Here is a 14740-nt window from a genome sequence, read left to right on the forward strand (position 1 = left end):
GTGTTGTTATACATTCTTGGAGAATATAATACTTTTTAATATGTTCTTTTAATTTTATTCCATTATATACATCCAAATTTCTGATCTATATCATAATTCTTCTCACCAAAGGAACTCCTTTTAGAATTCTTTTAGAGTAGTCTGTTGGAAATGAATTTCTTCAGTTCTTGCTTGTCTTAAAAAGTCTGTTTCTTATTTTTGAAAGCTATTTTCTTTGGATATATAATTTTGTATTGATTTTTTTAGCACTTTAATAATATATTTTTCCTTACTGTTTGCTTGAATTATGACTATAGGTTATCTATAATCTTTATACCCTTTACTTGTAGGTACAGTAATGTGCCCCCCACAATCCATGGATGCCTTCGGAAATTTCTCTGTCTTTTTTTTAGTAGTTTGAATATAATATATCAACACAAATTTATTTGGCATTTTTTCTGCTTAGTGGTCTATGAGCTTTTTTGATTTTGGGTTTAGAATCTGTTATTAATTTTGGAAAATTTTTGACAGCCATTTCTTTGAATACTTTTCTGTTCAATTTTCTTTTCTCCTTCTGGGGTCCCAGCTATGGGTAATTTGGAATGATTTATATTGTCCCATAACTTTTGTATGTTGCTTTACACCTGCGTTATCTTTTCTTTTTGTGTTGGGTAATTTCTACCGACGTATATTTAAGATCAATAGTTTTTATCTTATCTGTATTGAGTCTATTGATGATCGTATTAATGAGCTATCAGGTTCACATTACGGTGCTTTTTTTTTTTTTTAGCATTCTTTCTTATACGTTCACCCTTCTGATTAATTTGTCTATTTTATTTTGTATGCTATCAACTTTTTTCGTTATAGCCTTTAATATATTAATCAAAGTTACTTGAAAGTATAGCTATAGTGCTTTACTTGAAAGTATAGCTGATAGTGCTATAATTTATGGCATATGTTAATTTAATTCTGGTGATTGTGTTCTTCTTCATAGTGGTTTTTTTTTTCATTTTTATTTTTATTATTTTTTTGCTTTATTTCTTAAAGTTAAAAAATGTTGTAGAGGACAACAGATATCATTATGGTTAGATAAACCACTCCTTCTCTCAGGTTTTTAGTGTGAGAATTTATGATAATCTGATGAGTAGTGGAGCTGAGAATAAAGTTTGGTGTTGATAACAGTACCCGAGTATACCACAGGTTTCATATTCTGCTTGTGTGTATTTTTGCTCTGATGCCTTGCATTTAATGGGTGGACTAATTTGCCCGGTAATATTTATCAAGTTTTTGTTCTTGTCAGTGAGTATCTCTGCTTCGGATCTTTCTTTCATATTGCTTATTAAGTAGAATATGCTTCTTGCTGCTCTCAAAGCTGCATGAACTGTCTTTTCTTGTTTTTCCTTGTAGCTCATGGTGATATGGCATAGAAAGGTATTCTTAGGTATTTCGACTGCCTTCGTTTTAAGAAGGCACTATAAAAATTTGCCTTGGGGCTGTGGTCTTCAAATGTTTCTTGCTCACCTCCAGCTGAAATTCTTACCACACTGTGTATTCATGCCTCTCCCACAGAGAGAGAGATTTTTTTTTTTTTCTTTTCCTCTATACCACTTTCTAGCTGCAATGGGTTTACGTCAGATCCCAAAGCAATAGTTACTTTTTAATCTTTCTTCTGCAGAGTAAGGCTTTTATTTCATAGATAGAAGACAGAAGATTGATCTGCACTGGTGTCCACTTAGAACTATCAATTTGAGAAAATCTTTCTCAAAATTCTCACTGCTATTTTTTGTGAGTGCCTGGTAGGGAAACCCTACAAGTAGGTCAAATAGGTCAAATTCCTCAATGTGTAAGGTCACCATGCAAGCCCACAATTGGCCTTTAGCAAGTCATTGAGTTACTGGTTTAATATTCTCACCAGCTTATACGTTGTCTGGCATGATCTGCTCCAGCAAGCAAGCCCTCAGGTCCTGTAATTCCCAGCAGGTGCCTGTCTCTCCCCAGATTGTAGGTTAGCTCTTTGCCTCCAACCTCAGTTTCTGATGGATCCCAGAAACTGATTTGCTTTTGTCCAAATTTCGTTCATAATGGTAAGTTTAACGCTCTTCCTAGTTCTTTGCATGTCTGAGAATAATAAAAATAATATAAAATTAAGAATAATGAAATGAAAATAAGAATAATAACTCTGGTCAACTGAATTCTGAAAGCAGCAAAATGATTTTATATTTCTAGTGCGCTGTACTGTAAGATCAAACATAACTGCACATAAATACTAAATATCAATAATAGGTTTACTTTTAGAAGTAATATTGGAGTCATAATTCTGAATTTTTTTATGAACATAATAATATTAAACAAGTAAATATATTAATGTTAGTAAGAACCAACATTTCTTGTATTGTATTAATAAGATAAAATTAATTTTTATAGTGCCTTCTTAAAACTGAGAGAGTCAAAATACCTAACAATAGCTTTCTATGCCGTATCACCATGGGCTACAAGGAAGAAGAAGAAAAAGTGACAGTTCATGCAGCTTTGAGAGCAGTATTGTATTAATACGATAAAATTAATACAAATAATTTTAAAAACAAAGGTGGGTGTTGAACAATGAGAACACATGGACACAGGAAGGGGAGCATCACACACTGGGGTCTGTCAGGGGGAAAGAGGGGAGGAACAGTGGGGGCTGGGAGTTGGGGAGAGATAGCATGGGGAGAAATGCCAGATATAGGTGATGGGGAGGAAGGCAGCAAATCGCACTGCCATGTGTGTACCTATGCAACAATCTTGCATGTTCTTCACATGTACCCCAAAACCTAAAATGCAATAAAAAAAAAAGGAAAAACTTTGCAGTGTTAAATCTGAATTGGAAATGTCAATGTGAACTCAAATATTTATATTTATGAATATATATACCTTTTTTCTAATTCTATTCAAGGATATGTTTGAAATACAATGGTCTAATCCAGATATTCCTTTCTAAACACAATTATTTTTCTAAGAGTTACTTAATTATTACAAAAATAGTTTACTTCTAGTCTTGTGCAGGAAAATACATTGACTTGGAGTATCTTGCTTAGAGAGCAAGGAGGTGTTCAAAAACTAATGAAGTAATGTCTAAAAGTAAAATAAGCTGTAATTCAAAAAATCATCGTCTTGTGACCACTTGTTACTAAACTAATATTTAAGCAAGAACCATGATATATTCAAAATTATTTGATAAAAAGTCACTGGGGAATAGGAAAGTCATATTGTTTCAAAATACTGGCCCACAGGTTGCTTAAAAATAATATTTATAAAGGAACAATATACCTTTAAAATAGAAATAGCTGTGGTTTACCAGCTTAAACAAATGATCAGATTTTGAATCAACAATTTCAAATCAATCTATGTGCCTCCTGACACAATACAGTAAAATATCACTATATCATCTATATTTTTTTGCCAGAAAATGTTTAATGTAAAACTGATGATTAGCAAATAATTTTACACATCTAGAATACTATTTGATTAATTATACAAAATAATGAACTTATATGCCTCAAAAAATCAGTATCATGGGAAAGCTCATGGGCAATGTTCTAGCTGTAAAGACATTAAAAGGGCACTAAATAAACATATGGCTGGGAGCAGTGGCTCATGCCTGTAATCCTAGCACTTTGGTAGGCCGAGGCGGGTGGATCATGAGATCAGGAGTTCAAGTCCAGCCTGGCCAACATTGTGAAGCCCCATCTCAACTAAAAATAGAAAAATTAGTTGGGCGTGGTGTTGGGTGCCTGTAATCTCAGCTACTCAGGAGGCTGAGGCAGAGAATTGCTTGAACCTGGAGGCAGAGGTTGTAGTGAGCCAAGATCACACTACTGCACTCCAGGCTGGGTGACAGAGTGAGGACTCTGTCTCAAGAAAAAAAAAAGAATAAAAATAAAAAATAAAATATAATGTCTGCAATTTATTTACATAAAAATCTTACACACATATATACACATGTGCATTATATATGCACGAGTGTGACATTAAATGTTAAAGTTTACAAATAGTGACTTTCGGTTAAGAGTGAATGTCTGTACATGATCCTATTCTTCAGATTTTGTATAAAGTTAAAAATTCCCCAAAAAAGTCTGAGAGATAAAAATCTGTAAAATATACACAATGAAATTAAAATAACAAGATAATTGTGATTAAATAACAAATACATTGTACAGAATACCACTTTTTCCACGAAGAGAGTAAAGATGGTACCCCCTAAACTACATGAATATTGGCATAATGATTTATATATGTGCCATATGTTTGGGCATATTTATTTTTCTATTTTTTATAATCAAAACAGTGCATGTACATGTTCATAAAACAATGTATTCTGATGAATAGTCACATTCTCAATCCCCACTTCTCACCATCTTAGTCTTGTTCTCCAGAAGTAAGTTATTTCAACCATTTCTGTTTTAATTTTTCTTCCACTATTTCTAACTGTGATAAACCTAGAATGTGAATTCTTATGGTTCTATTTAGCTTTAGTTGAATACATAAGTCAGAAGGCCTAAAAATATCTTTAATTCTTTAAACATGACAACCATTACATTATCAAGAAGATTTTAGGCCGGGCGCGGTGGCTCACGCCTGTAATCCCAGCACTTCGGGTGCCCGAGGCCAGTGGATCACGAGGTCAAGAGATCGAGACCATCCTGGTCAACACGGTGAAACCCCGTCTCTACTAAAACTACAAAAAATCAGCTGGGCATGGTGGCGCATGCCTGTAATCCCAGCGACTCAGGAGGCTGAGGCAGGAGAATTGCCTGAACCCAGGAGGCGGAGGTTGCGGTGAGCCGAGATCGCGCCATTGCACTCCAGCCTGGGCAACAAGAGCGAAACTCCATCTCAAAAAAAAAAAAAATATTTTAAAAAATATATTTTTTTTCTGCTTGGGTACATAATCAGAGGACTCAAAGTTAGAAGCTAAGGGGAGATTAACTTGCAAGATAAATTATACAAAAGCTGTGTGACTGGTGTGAAATAAGCCCATAAGGTACAGTGTGTACATTGCAAATGACTTCTCAGAGCAGGTACTCATTAAATTATTTACTGAATCAGTGGTAGAAAGTGCAGCACAAGTTTAACAGGTTTATATAATAATGATATTAATACTAAAATAGCATTTATCTATGACTTATTTTTAATTCTTAGTTTCTCTTTCTCTTTCTGTTCTAGCCAAGCTCTGTAAAATAAATGTTGTCTTTCTATTAAAGAACTCACCTGGCCTTAGTTTCTGAGTGCAGCTCCAACAAACAAGTTTTATCAGAAATTATCAATCTTCTATGCATTAATTCAGAATTTAATCCCTGCTTTACAAATTGCCATGCTAAGGCAGTAGTTCTCCATGTGTGGCCTCTGGAACCATGTGGGAAACTGTCAGAAATGTGAATTTCATGGGCCCATTCCAAATAAACTGAATCACTAAATCCAGAGATGGCCTCAGCAATCTATAGTGTAACAAGCCATTTGTATGTTTGTGGTGTACAACAAATATTTAACAGCACATTACTAAAGAAGACTATATGAGTCTGTCCACATATCTATATCTATATATGCAGATACCTGAAGGAGTATGTGTAAGTGGGAGTATGTGAAGAAAATGATCAACTCTAACTAGAAAGAAAGATGGTTTCTTCATGAAAAATATGATGCTCATCAGCCAGTTCATGACCTCGACTTGGCCACATGAAAAAGTTGGTTACCTAGGCAATTTTTTAATAAACTTCAATATAGTCAAACCTTGACCCCAGGCTTCAGAGCTGACCCTCATCCTAGCTCACATAATTTAGTGATGAAAATCTATTTTTGATTATCTCTGTGCAGGGATCAAAGACTTATTCTGTCTTCAGTGTGTGGCAAGGCCTTGTACTCTTGTTTCTCTTGTGCTTGCTTCATTCCTCTTGCAGATTCCCACCTGGGTCCTACCACTTACGGAAATGGTGAATGATGTTGTCTGCCCAAGAATTTCCTGCTATCTAGTTTCCCAACGTTGAGCCTCACCAACAACTTCAATTTGTCAAAGCTCGTACTTTTTTACAGAATTGAAGGAAATTACCTGTATACACTACCCGTAATTTCCACAATATACTTGAAATTTGATTTCTAGTAAATGTTAAACTACAAATGGAATACAGTTTTTTGAATTTCTAAAATGCATACTCGATCTCTACTTTTCCTTATAACTTTTGATGATGTTTTAGTCTATATCTTTTAATGTGTTTTTTCTCTGTTGCTCTGTTCTCTATATACTATATAATTTGATTTAAATATTCACTACAGTATGCATCACACACTGCAAATATATGAGCATGTGTAAATAAATATATATACTTAAAACCATATTTCATTTTTAAGTGAATTTGTGAATATATTAGGGTTTTCTGGAAAAACAGAACTGATATGCATATATGTGTGCTTGTGTATGTGTATATATATCATACATATATGTATATGTATATGAATGTATATGAGAGGGTGCAGAGGAGAGAAAGATTTATTATAAGGATTGGCTCACATGATTAATCAGGCTGAGACATCCTATATTCTGCAGTAGGCAAGCTGGAGAACCAGAAGAGACAATTGCGTTATTTCAGTCTGAGTTTGAAGACCAGCAAACTTAGAGAGATAATGGTGCCGATTCATTTCCAAAGCCAGCAGATTCGAGATCCGAAATGAGCTGATATTTGAGTTCAAGCCTGAAGACAGAAAAAGACTGATGTCCCAACTCAAGCTAGTAAGGTAGGAAGAGGTCTATCTTACTCGGACATTTTGTTCTATTCAGCTCTTCAACGGATTGAATGAAGCCACCCATACTGAGGCAGGACGGGGGGCAATCTGTTGTACCCAGTCTACTGATTCAAAAAGTAACAGCATCCAGAAACACCCTCACAGACTCACCTAGAATAGTATTTGGTCAAATATCTAGTTACCTTTGGCCACACCAAACTGATAGATAAAATTAACCTTTACAACACATAATCAAATACAATTAATCTCTATATTTGAAAATTCACCAAGAATATCATTACCTTCATTTAAAGAAAATCTTTATAAGGAGATATTGCAATATTATCTACAAAGCTTGCTATATTCTAGAAAAGAAAAACCTGCACTTCCTGTTTTGTGTTCTAGGTTAAGATGTTTATTTTATACTACTATAATTTGAAAAATATATCTGGAAGTAGGTCAGTGGAAAATCAGAAATTCCCTTAAAGATAAATTCATTAAAAGAGTAAGCGAATCAATATCCCATTTGTTTTCCCTCCCTACTCTCTGAATAACAGGTTTTACATTCCTTATGAGTTTGTGCATTTTCCTGAACTTCGGTGTTTTATTGAAAAGAAAATATTCAATCTTCAGGTGTTTCTTTGAGTACCAGGTTTTTTCTAGTCTATTTTAATTATCTACTAATCCATAAAGTTATATTTTTATAATAAAACTAAAATAAAATGAAGTTTCTTTTAAAACAACATGTCGAACAACTCTAGAAAGGATTCACGTTTATTCTGAGAATATCCTGCCATATACGGATCTGCCACATGGGATTTTATTTTTTCTCCTGAAACTATCAACTTCATTACCAAACCACTGAGACTGCATTTTTCTCTGCCAAAGCTCATATTCTTTTTTCTTTTTGCAGAACTCTCACTGACTTTAGAGAAGAGAAGTAAGAAAGGCTTTCTTTAATTCTTGAAAACTGGGGCAGAGGTGCCTTTCCAGGATTTAACAATACAAAGAAGGAGGGAAAAGAAGATCATAGCTAACTTTAAGCAGCAACTGATTGCAGGGGAAAAACTGTTACATCAAATAAAAGCTAGATGCTTTCAGGCTTTGCCTGGTACCACTCCTCTCTCTCTAGCACAAGTAAAGGAAAAGGGATATATTGCTGTCATTTTGTCATTTCATTTTCTGCTATTATTTAATACAGACAGTCATCCAAGACAAATGGAACTTTATTAGGTAAAAAGTGATACAAATGTGACTCATCTGCTCTGTTCTTGTGAAAGGTCTCCCTTTATAGTTACTCTGGGTTAATGAAACAATGACGTTATTCTGAGTACTGTTAAAATACCATTAGAGTCACAAATTTACTTATGGATCTTATCCTCTGAAAAGATCTAAGTAATGAAACCAAGAACTGGTGAAGAGCGTAAAAAGATGATATATTCTCTCCTCTTGCATATGAGAAATGTTCAATAAATGTGGCCATAACGTTGCTATTATTATTAGTGTTATCATTTGCCACCTTTGAGACCTGTAAGCCATACCAATGCTGCCACCAAACATGCCTATGCACACAATGGCAAAACAATGACAGGAGCAACAACAACAAAAGCCCCACTCGTTTACATTTATACTCATCTAACCTGAAAAGATTCTACTTGATCACTCATGAGAGGGTTGATACACAACCCTGCACCTGAAGTAAACTAAAATGTCATTCTCATTATCCCACCCATAAAACTGCAAGACTAGGACAATTAAAAGGGTAAACTTTTACTTCCTTTTTTAATACTTCCAAGAAGTGTTCATATGCTATAATGGAATAAGCAAAGATTTGAAAGTTAGAGAATTCTAGGTTTGAATCTCAGCTCCTGGCCTTACCAAATCTGTGATCTGAGTTTAATATACTTATGTGTAACATAGAGCAAGGGAGAATCTATATCTTATTGTTTTTTCTTCCCAAGGCATGTTTCTGGATTGAATATCAGTAGCCATGTGCTTGAATTCAGCTAGTTTACATCAATTTTTTATATGAAAGGTCAGAGGAAGAGGGTTAGATAATCTCCTTCACGGCTCCTTCTAACACCATGGAATTGCTATACAGAAATTCCTAAAGTTTCTAGTAATAAGATAGCCCTCAGTTAGCCCTTAGGATTTCCCATTACCTGGACATCAATTTTGTTTTAAAATGTCTCCAGTGATGTGACTTTGCTTTTGTTTAAATCTTGGCAGACTGCCAGAGTTCAGTGGATGTAAACTTGACCCCTATGCATTTAAAGACTTTCATCCCGTGAGTTTGGGTCAAAGTGAGGATTCTGCCAGATTCTAACATATTTATTCCAACTCTACGCTTAGAAATTAAGGAATAACCACGGAATGGGTTTCCAGAACTGTTCTGAAACACTCTCCATTAAAACTCCAAAATCCTGAGTGGTGACCTGTCAAGAGTCTTAAAATCCCTAAACATCTTGGCGGACAAATTTTCCTCAAAACACTGTTTCTGTTTTCTTTCCTCTAAACAAACAAATAAACAAAAATTCTCTGGATCCTTTGAGAGAGCCCACTGGATCTGTTTAAGTTTGCATTTGTGATGCTATTGCTGTATCTTTTGCGGAAGGAATCAGTTTCCTCTTCTTATCATGGATTCTAGGATTCTGAATGTACTCAAATAATGTAACTACAAGTGCATCCATTATTCTCTATCATTATGACTCAAGTCAGAATTAGTAGCATTAGACATAAGTATCTGGCTTACACAGAAACAAAATGAGACTTTAATAAGTTACTCTTCTATTTTGATTCTGGAAGCCCTACACGTAGCCACTATCAAAGATCCCTTTAAGTCGCTCTCTTCTACATCACTTCTTTTCTTCGTACATGTTAGAGTAGTGATTCCCAATCTTCCCTTGGCTCTTAAGTGTTGTCATTTGGCCTCAGTCACCCCAGTATCTACCATTCTCAGAGGACTCAGAAACTCATTTTCAAGGCAGCATCTTCCACCTTATTCCTGGTATATAAAGAGTAGTCACTGGAGTAGTTTTCAAATATGTTGACACTCTTCTCACTGATGCATTTTTAATGCTTTAGGAAAGAGAGTGTTGATGTCTCTTCTATAAGATAAAATTAGAGGATGGATGAATAAATTGTATATGCTATCTTATCTCAAATATTTTTATTTCCTTAAGTGTTTGGGTTCTATTTTCTGTGTTTTAAGACGAAAATTTTTTCATCAAAATATTACTTAGTATAGTTCACTTTGAATACAGTTTCTTTCAACTAGTTATACCAAATATTAAAACTCTCAGCTTCCGAGTATATCCATTTTTACAATTTCTTTCCTGTATTATATTTTCTTTTGGACTTGCCTAGTGCTCGCAGAATCAATTTCCCCATATATTCTCTTGATGTTTTATTGATTAGTGTTAGCAATATCTGGCAATTATTTGGTGTGCAAGATTTTGCTGCCTGGGTTGGACTTTAAAATTGGTTTCTGAAGCATTCTAGGATACAATTTTGATCATGAGATTTGTGGAAATATTGGAAATGCATGCAGAAAAAGGAAAAAAGTGAATCACTGATAGTAATATTAATTGTAATAAACATCCTGACAAAGCTGTATGTAAAAGGAAATACATGGGAAATTCACAGGAACAAACCTTGATTATGGTTTCTAGCTATTTCTGCTAATTATTTAGGCAAAACTTGTAAATAGCCTTGCATTTAAGCCTATGTCTTGATTTAAGAAATTAAAGATTTTAGTGTATTATTATTTTTATTTAAAAATATTAAGCTATCTAAATTGGCTCAGGCTTCCATAACAAAATATCAAAACCTGATTGGTTTAAACAATAGAAATTTATTTTCTCACATTTCTGGCTGGTGGAAGTCCAAGATCAGGTTGGCAGCAAAATCAGGTGAGGACTGTGTTTCTGATTTATAGATCACTGCTTTCTTGCTATGTTCTCATATAGAAGACAGAGAGAAAGCTCTCTGCTATCTCTACATATAAGGGCACTAATCTCATAATGGGGGCTCCTATTCTCATATAAATCTGATTACCTCCCAAAGATTTCATCTCCACATACCATTATATTGGGGGGTTAGGGCTTCAACATATTAATTTGAAGGGAACAAAGTTCAATGCATTGTATAAGGCTGCAGTCCCCAAAATTGTGGCACCAGGACAAGTTTCACGGAGGACAATTTATTTTCCACCAGGATCCTGGTTAGGGAGGGTGGATGGTTTTGAGATGAAACTGTTCTAGCTCAGATCATCAGGCATTAGTTAGTTTCTCATAATGAGCACTAAATCACCTAGGTCCCTTGCATGCACAGTTCACAATAGGCATCTCACTTCTGTGAGATTCAGATCCCACCACTAATCTGACAGGAGGTGGGGCCCAGGCAGCAATGCTGTCTCATGGACAGTTCACCTCCTGCTGTGCAGCCTAGCTCCTAACAGGCCACGCACAGGTATAAGTCCACGGCCTTGGGGATGGGGATATCTGGTATAAGACCTATTTACATACAACGTTTTAGTAAATAATCCAACATTGTAACCAGTATCACTATCAATATACAGGACAAATCCATTATGATAAAAGGTTTCTTATGTCCTACTGCAGTTGATCTCCTCTCCTACTTTTGGTCCCATAGAACCACCGCTCTGCTTTTTGTCTTTATAGTTGTCTTTTCTTGCGTTTTATATAAATGAGTTCACATAGTAGTCTCTTGTGTTTTACTTTTCCCATTTAGCATAAAGTTTGGGGGTATAACTACGTTCATTTATATTGCTGAGTCTTAACTATTTCGTAAGTTCAGAGATACGATTTGTATTAGTCCATTCTCTCACTGTCATAAAGAAATACCTGATACTGGAGAATTTATAAAGCAAAGAGGTTTAATTAGTTCACAGTTCTGCAGGCTGTATAAGAAGCATTGCTGGGGAGGCCACAGGGAGCTTTTACTCATGGCAGAAGGCAAAGCCAGAGCGGACATCTTCACGTGCCTAGAGCAGGAGAAAGAGCGAGAGCGGGGAGGTACCACATACACACACAGCCAAATTTGTGAGAACTCTATCATGAGAACAGCACCAAAGTGGGGAAATCTGCCGCCATGATCTAATTACCTCCCACCACGCTCCACATCCAACATTAGGATTCACAATTCAACATGAGATTTAAGCAGGGATTTAGATCAAAATTATATCACCATTATTGTTTATCACCAATTGACAGCCACGTGTGCCGCTCTGAGGTTTGGGCGATTATGAAGAATGCTGCTATGAACATTCACATACCTATTCTTTTGTGAATACAGATACTTTCATTTCTTTTTGAGGAAATACCTAGAAGAAGAGTTCTTGGTTCCTATGTAAGCATATATTTAACTTTATAAAATACTGACATGTCATTTTCCAAAGTGGCAGCTTAGCTTTGCATTGTCAACTAACACAGGAGATTTCTGTTGCTCCACATCTTCAGAAACACTTGGCATGATTAGTCTTTTTAAATTTAGCTATTCTCATGAACACGCTAAGGTATCTTGACATTTTTATTTGCATTTCTCTGATAAATACTGATCTTCAGCATCTATTCATGTGCTTATTGGACTTTTTTTTTTACTAAATTCCTTTTTAAACATTTCACTCATTTTTATTTTTGTCTTAATATGTGTTGTGAATTTTTTTTTAGCTTTTCCAAGATATGTATAGCTATTCCCCAATCTGTGGCTTTTTTCTTTTGAAGAGTGAATATTTTTAATCATTATAAAGTCCTTTTAAAATTTTTTTAATTAAAATGTTAATAAAATTTTTATTTTTATGTTAATGAGTAATTTCTGTCTAACCCATAATTACAAATATTTTATTCTTCTTTCTCCTAAAAGTTTAATAATTTTCACTTCTTATATTTAGGTATGTACTCTATTTTGAGTCAATGTATGTACATACTTTGAAATAAGGGTCAAGGTTTTTTTTCCCTTATATTGTGTTTTATAGTTAATTTCTTAACTAAGCTGTCAAATGGCAAAGTCATCATAACCTACTTCATTTTAGTTCCTCGAACACATTACACTATTGACTTAATTCCAAGTGACAACAGTTAATTCAATTAACTGCTTCAACAAAGTAAGCTATAGGCTAACAGATGTCTATCTTTGAATAGTTACAGTTGTTGTTTTAGATTTTTATTTTGTTCTAAGTAAGCCAGGTGACTAACATTAGAATCCTTTTATTTCTCTGAAGGTCATTCGCCAGGGTCTTTTCTGCTGTGAATTATGTTACACTAAGTGTTTTTGGTTGCAAGCAATAGACACTCTGATTAGAATATGGGGAAAGGGACAGATGGGCAGGATATGTAGTAAGCTTGCATTAAGTGATGTCAATCACCTAGGCCTAAGTCTAACTGAAGTGATAGAATTCCTCACATATTTTAGACCAGCTCAGTAAATGACCTGAATATGCCTTGCTTCAAGACCCTCCAGAACAATCCTGGCAGTTGGAGAGTTGGGGGTGGCACGTGACAGGTGGGTTGTGACAGGAGTATTCAGGATCAGGCCAAATGCAATTATTTCATCTTCCTTAACAAAATTAGGTTTTATGGGAAGCACCTTTGTGAGTGCAAGGCTAGTTAAAGCCTAGCCTAGCTCAAGTCAAGAAAGGGAGCTCTACCCTTGAAAGCATAACCTGATAAGAATAAAAAGAAGAACCAAGAATAAAGAGAAGAAATTAATTCATATCCACTCTCTACTAGGAATCATGTATGTGCTTAGTAACCTTAGCTGTTATTGTATAATAATCATCTTGGTAAGTAAAATCATCCTCATTTTATTAATAAGAAAACTGAAACTCTGTGAGTTTAAATAAATTTTCCAGTCACCCAGGCAGTAAGTGGCAGGGCCAATTGGAACTCAGACCAACAGGATGCCTATGTGTGTGCCTTGAGATGTGGAAAATGGGAAGAGGTGTTCTATTAACTGAAAGGGGGATAGGACACTTACAGAAGGAAAACTAATATCAGCGTCCCTGTTCACAGTACTGAGCATGCAGGTTTTACATTTTTTTTTTTTTTTTTTTTTTTTGAGACGGAGTCTCAATCTGTCACCCAGGCTGGAGTGCAATGGCGCGATCTCAGCTCACTGCAACCTCTGCCTCCCAGGTTCAAAAGATTCTCCTGCCTCAGCCTCCTGAGTAGCTGGGATTACAGGCACATGCCACTGTGCCCAGCTAATTTTTGTGTTTTTAGTAGAGATGGGGTTTCAACATTTTGGTCAGGCTGGTCTTGAACTTCTGACCTTGTGATCCACCCGCCTTGGCCTCCCAAAGTGCTGGGATTACAGGCATGAACCACCGCTCCTGGCCGGTTTTACTATTTTAAATCAAATACCTTGGCAACACTTTCCTACAATTCTAAATTAGGTATTGTTATAGTCATTAAATTGTATTTGCCTTTAGACAAAGAGCTGCTGAAGGCAGAGAGGAGCAGACTGTGCACTTCAGCTTCCAGGTGGACAATAACCAACACCTCATTTGAGTGTTTACTCCAGGCTTTCACAATTTACCACAAGAGGAGGAAAAGGAGGATAATCTCTTCAAAAACACATGACAGTGCTGTACTCAGGCAGTCTCCCTTCCTGCCTAGTGATTGAGACAAGCATCCCAGAACATCCAGTCTGTCTCCACTCTCTCAAAGAACTCCTGGATATCCACTACAGCTTAATACAATGTTTATCTTCCTTTGAATAATGTGGCTGTGGTTTTGTTACAGTCACAAGGCCAGGAGGCAGTCCCAGCACTGCCTGCCTAACTTCGCAGGCCCTCACGCGGCATGCCAGGGTGGATTGCCATCTCAGCTTGTCCGGATGACATGCTAGAATCCAGAATCTGTGGTCTTTAAGTTAAATGATGCTTAAAGGGAGAGAGGAAGGGAATGGGAAGGGAAAGAAGGGACGGGCAAGTGGAGATGCAAGTGATCAGCCACTGTCAGAAAATGCTGGCAACCTCTAGAAGCCG

The sequence above is a fragment of the Sapajus apella genome, unplaced genomic scaffold (genome assembly GCF_009761245.1).
Source record: "Sapajus apella isolate SASKATOON/1434 unplaced genomic scaffold, GSC_monkey_1.0 scaffold120, whole genome shotgun sequence".
In the NCBI taxonomy this organism is placed as follows: Eukaryota; Metazoa; Chordata; class Mammalia; order Primates; family Cebidae; genus Sapajus; species Sapajus apella.